Raw genomic sequence first — 5,378 nt, 5'->3', positions numbered from 1 at the left:
CATTTTATTTTAGTTAAATGGAATAATGTTTCTTGAAGGTTAAAGTTTAGATCAGTTTATTCTTTAAGGCAATATTTACTTTAGTATATAAGGGGTATATCTTTTTTTACAATCCTATTTAGTAGTGTGTTGTATAGCAATTTGACTAAGTGGGTTGGCCCAGCATTGCGCCACAAATTTAGGTGATTTTAATCACGAACTATTGTGGCTGATTAGAAGCCGAAGAGGACAACCCATTTGGAATTGTGTTTTGCTACCTTTTATGTCCGCAACTTTGTCGCATGAATTTTCCAGCATGCCCTCATTTTTAATGAAAATTACATCTTCTTGTGTCAAGTGCAATTAATGCACGTGAGACACTAATTTAAATGGTTGTAACAACTCTACAAAACAACAGAGTGCTTTCCTCCTTTCTTCAGGTATTGTTTGTTGGTCTCTATGGTGTTGGTTCTTCTTCATAATGATTTTCTTTTCCTCTCCATTTCTTAAAAGCAAAAAAAAAAAAATCATCGCTGATGTAGAGAAAAAAAAATTAAAAGTTAGGTGCAACACCAAGAATGGAAAATGTCTATAGGGGTCAAAATATAAACGCAACACATAAATAATAGATGATCACCAGCACACTTGAACCATAATTACATCACTTCTCTATGGGAAAGAATTCTCGATCTTTCTTGCCTCAGGCAAAGAAAGCAGTCGAAATATTTTGTTTCCAGGAAATCCAACTTTGAGCGAAGAATTAAACCATGAAAATGAAGAATGGAGCTTTATATAAATTAAAAAATTGATAATTGACAGGACATTCCATTTTATCTTATATTGGGGTAATAAGTAATTTGGTAACACTATCTATTAATTTGTCCAAGTCTCTACTAAATATAAATGAGTAACTGTGATATATATAATCAAAAGATTTTTTCTTTTTGATAGAGTAATCAAAAGAATTCCGGAATCATTAAAAGACTTACAAATAAATCAATCACCAACTAATTCACAACATAATCATAAATTCACTATTTGGCTTATTTATTCCATACAATAAAGTAAACATGGCCTAAGAGTATGTTGTACTTTAACCATTTAGGTCAATTTCTAGTAAAAATTTTAAAAGTAAAACTATGAATATATGAGTTGTGAAATATAATCTTTTAGTTGAACCATTAAATATATAAAATGTTACAAAATTAAGTGCTTATGACCTTATCTTTTTATTTTTATTTTATTTTTATAGAAACTTATTTAGTTTTTAGATTAAATATATCCGAATTAAATATATTGACCACTTTGACATTATTTTTATAGAATATTTGACATTAAATATATCCGAATTTTAGATTTTGTTTCAAAATTAATTTATTGACCACTTTTTGATGAGAAATATGGTCATTATTTGAAGTTTCTTTCTGTTAATTTAGTCCGAAAGATATAAAAAGAATATCAAATTGATGGCTAACAACATATTAAGAGAATTTAAAGTGAAAAAAATGACTGATAACATTAGAAACAAATATTAGAAACTAAAAGAATTTAAAAGGACTATTTTTCTCCCTTCTAACGGCTAGTAAAGGTTTATACAAACCCATAAAACTGAACTAGAAACCTGATCAGAACCATTCGTTCTCATTAATCCAACGGATCCTATTCAAATCTGGAGAATATGACCGTTAACGCCAGAGAGGCGTCCCGCCACTTCGCCCACATTTTATATACTACGCCCTTCCGCCTTTACTCCGTCTCCACTTCATCACTATTTTCTGATAAGAAAAAACAGAAAAGGTAGAGAAAAAGATAATCTTGGAGAGAGAAAGAGGGAATTCTAGAGAGAGAAGGGAGGCGTTGTTTGTGAATTGTGGCGATTGAAAACCCATAAGAAAGGTGAGGCGAACAGCGGTGATCTCTTGGTGTTTCTATCGTCTTTCTTGGAGGGGTTCCCGAAATCAACGATCAAGAAGAAGGGTTGGAGAAAGAAGAGGAATCAGGTTATGTGATGGCTTCTAGAGCTGCAGTTCCGGAGCAAGATAGAGGTAGAACTGAGGATTAATGCTTATCTTTAACGCCACTATAATTTTCTTTCAATATTTTCTTTGCTTGTGTAATCTTTTTGGGCTCTCTGATCCATTTTTTGTTAGAATTTAAGGGTGCTTCAGTGTGATTCTTGAAAGGATTCAAGTGGGGTTTCTTTTCTTTACAGTGCAAAGACTATCTTGCGGGTTGCTGAATTTTGTGTGTTTATTCCATTGCTTATTCAGTTCTTGTTTAGAATCTTGAAGAGGATTTCTGTGATTTTTCTGTTCATCAGCTTTGATCCATTTTTGGGTTTTTGGGCTCTCTGATCTATTTTTTTATTAGAATTGAAGGGTGTTTCAGTGTGATTCTTGAAGGGATTCTAGTGGGGTTTCTTTTCTTTACAGTGCAAAGACTATCTTGCGGGTTGCTGAATTTTGTTTGTTTATTCCATTGCTGATTCGTCTATTACTATCTATCGATGGTGAAGAGCAGCTGTGTCTCATTTCTTGTTTTGAACTTTGGCTAAGATGTACAAAATTCTTGCTCGTTTAAACATAAAAAACCGTTCTCGATAAGTAGTTCTTTTTGTTTGCGTGGCTATTATTTTTGCCTCCCTCTTCCTTTTGGGGGAGAGAAAAGCAGAATGATTTTACTAACTGGGCTGCTGTAATTTGTGTGAAGAAAGAGCTCTAAAGATGATATTTGCATATTATTGTAAAGAATTTATCTTCATTTTGTTTTGTTCCATGACATGCTTATATTCTGTTCATCAGGTTTGATCAATGCTTAAAAGTTCATAGGTTCAGCTTTCTTTCCATGTATTTTGCGGAGATTTAAATTGAGGTTTATGCATGAATTTCCTGTAATAGTTCATGATCCGTTGATATTAATTCGTACCAGGCATTTCGTTAATCATTCATGGATTTGCTGCGTATATACTTGTTTTGTGATCCTTACCGCAAGAACAGAGTTCTAGACTTCTGTTTGGGCTATCAACATTGCCTTTCTTGATAATTTTCTTCTCCTGGGGATAGAGTAGAATTGTTGACGTCCTTGATTCTTCTGTGTTTCGATCTGAATTATTACAAGATACAATGTTTTAGTTTCATTTGATGCATAATTAGTCCTTGGGACTTCTGCTTCTTGGATTTGCTTTGGTGTTATCCCTCCCTTCATATTGATCTATTCTCATACGAGGGACATTTAAACTTGAATTCTTGACAACTTATCCCATTTTATCAGCAAAGTTATGATGAGTCTTCTTGTGTTTGATCAGTTGGAGGAGGGAAGCAAAAGAACGGTCGTGCCGAAGGCAGAAATCGGCGAGTTCCCGGAGATTTTGGAAACTTCGTAACTGAATCAACTGTTGAGGGGAAGCCTCAAAATCAGATCGCCCGCCCCATAACAAGGTTTCACTTCTGTACACCCACTCACACATGTGTGTATGTGTGTTCTTGTTTTGTTAAAAGATAAAAGTAGCAGAAGAATTGACCATCATTTCTGATTTCAGGAGTTTTGGCCCACAATTGCTGGCAAATGCACAATCTGCAAAAGAGAAAAACAACAGCAACGTTAAAGAAAAAAAATAGAAAGAACTCCAATTCATCAAAGTTTCCAACATTGTCTTTTTAATTTTCTTGAGTACTGCCCTTTACAGCATTGGTGAGATAACAAAATTTTGCAATAACTATGCAGAAACTGTTAATGATTTGGCCGGAAAAGATGGTGCTGTGAAACCCGTCGTGCTTCATAAGAAGGAATCCTTGAAGCTGAAGAAGGAGGCTAACTAAAATTCCTTGGCTTTCCACAACACATTAAAGAAAGGTAGATTTCGATTTGTTGACCTAGAAATAAAACGGTTGGGAGATGCATTCTTATCCATTAGTGTTTTAACCTCCTTGATTGTTGTCGGCGATTTTCGCTTCATGATAACCTCTATCTTTTCAGGGTTCGCCTCTATCCCTCGTATCCTAATCATGTAGTCTAAGAATTTTCCGCCACCTACTCCAAACATGCACTTAGCCGGGTTCAACTTCATCCCAATGATGGTTGGATCTCAAACTCTTTACGAGCATGTCGTCCACATAGGCCTCCATTGACTTTCCAATCTGCTCTCTGAACATCCTATTTACCAATCTGAAAGTTCTTCTTGTAGGGGTTCTTGTATCTGTTCGTCTAGATCCTTGGGATGAAACCGTTGTTGGTCCTGTTCTCTGTCCAGATTTGTATGTTCTGACTTTGGACTTGGACCAACATAATCTCCACTGGGAAAAGGTTCTTCTGCAACTCTTGGGGTGGGAGTCACTATATTGTTTCTTCCTCTTCCTTGGCTCGCTTGATTCTCCTATAATAGTCGGAAAATCATTGTTATCACAATAGAGAGGAGTTTTGATTTTACCTCTCAATCATTTTATTTTTTTCTGGATGGATGCTTGATAACACCAATCATTCAGATTGTCTTTAAGAAAAGACATTCTTCGCACCATTGAATCTAGCTGTCCTTCGGGTACTTTGTATGATTGGATAAACATTTTCCTCCATGGACTGCATATCTTTTGCGAAGAACATTGGAGCTTTAGATCTGCAATTTCTGCCTTCAGATCTTTAAGGTCCTTATGTAGATCGGGAAGGATTTTAAGAACCTCGTCCACCTTCTGGCCCAAGGATTTTATTTTCATACTATGTCCATAGTCTTAAACTGTCTTTTGTATGTCCCTCAGATTTTGGGAGATCTGCGATGTACCCGGCTCGAGTTCTTTTGAGTCAGTCCCTTTAGTCATAATTTTTAGAATTGAAATTATATAGGAATTTACCCATTCTGTTTCTCCTGGTTGGGGATTCTACCATTGACTTCAGTGGAGTGTAGATGTCTCACTGCATTTCCTGGTAGCACTTGTCGAACTTCAAAATTTCTCAGCTATTCTTTTTTTTTTTTTTTTCTAGCGTGAGAAGTTCTTGATCAATCCTGTTGGGACCATTGTAACACTTGTCTCCTTTGTATTTCTAGAATCTTGAAATATTCCTTATTATCATTGTAACTCGAACTTTCATTCGGTTCCATTTTCTCTCAAAGAGTCTCCTATTATTTGTGGATAAATAATATCAAAATATAATATAATCATATATTTTTTGAATAAACCTCTGCTCTGATACCATTCTAAGCGAGCATGTACAAAAATATGCGCATTAGAATGCAAAATAATTGAGATTGGAGTAAACTGCTCATTTTAAAGCTAGGAAAGGGCAAAATTATCCAAAAATCGGCCATATTTGTGCGAAGGACTAAAATTGTGACCTTTTTGAAATTCACGGGACTAAAATTGCCAGTTCTAAAGTTATGGGACCAAGAACGCCCCACCCCCCCTTACTTA

The 5,378-nt window shown here is 35.2% G+C and overlaps 1 long non-coding RNA gene across 2 annotated transcripts; it reads left to right on the top strand.

Annotated features, from left to right (window-relative positions):
- LOC105164385 lies at positions 1,755-4,972 on the top strand. Of its 2 annotated transcripts, XR_002287343.1 has the most exons (4): positions 1,755-2,024; positions 3,284-3,416; positions 3,518-3,831; positions 3,955-4,972. It is a non-coding gene; the product is annotated as an uncharacterized LOC105164385 (long non-coding RNA). The 2 variants fall into 2 exon arrangements; XR_848020.2 differs by having other exon boundaries at positions 3,518-4,972.

This window comes from Sesamum indicum, linkage group LG6, assembly GCF_000512975.1.
Source record: "Sesamum indicum cultivar Zhongzhi No. 13 linkage group LG6, S_indicum_v1.0, whole genome shotgun sequence".
Taxonomy (NCBI): Eukaryota; Viridiplantae; Streptophyta; class Magnoliopsida; order Lamiales; family Pedaliaceae; genus Sesamum; species Sesamum indicum.
This window is presented reverse-complemented; position numbering and strand designations above follow the sequence as displayed.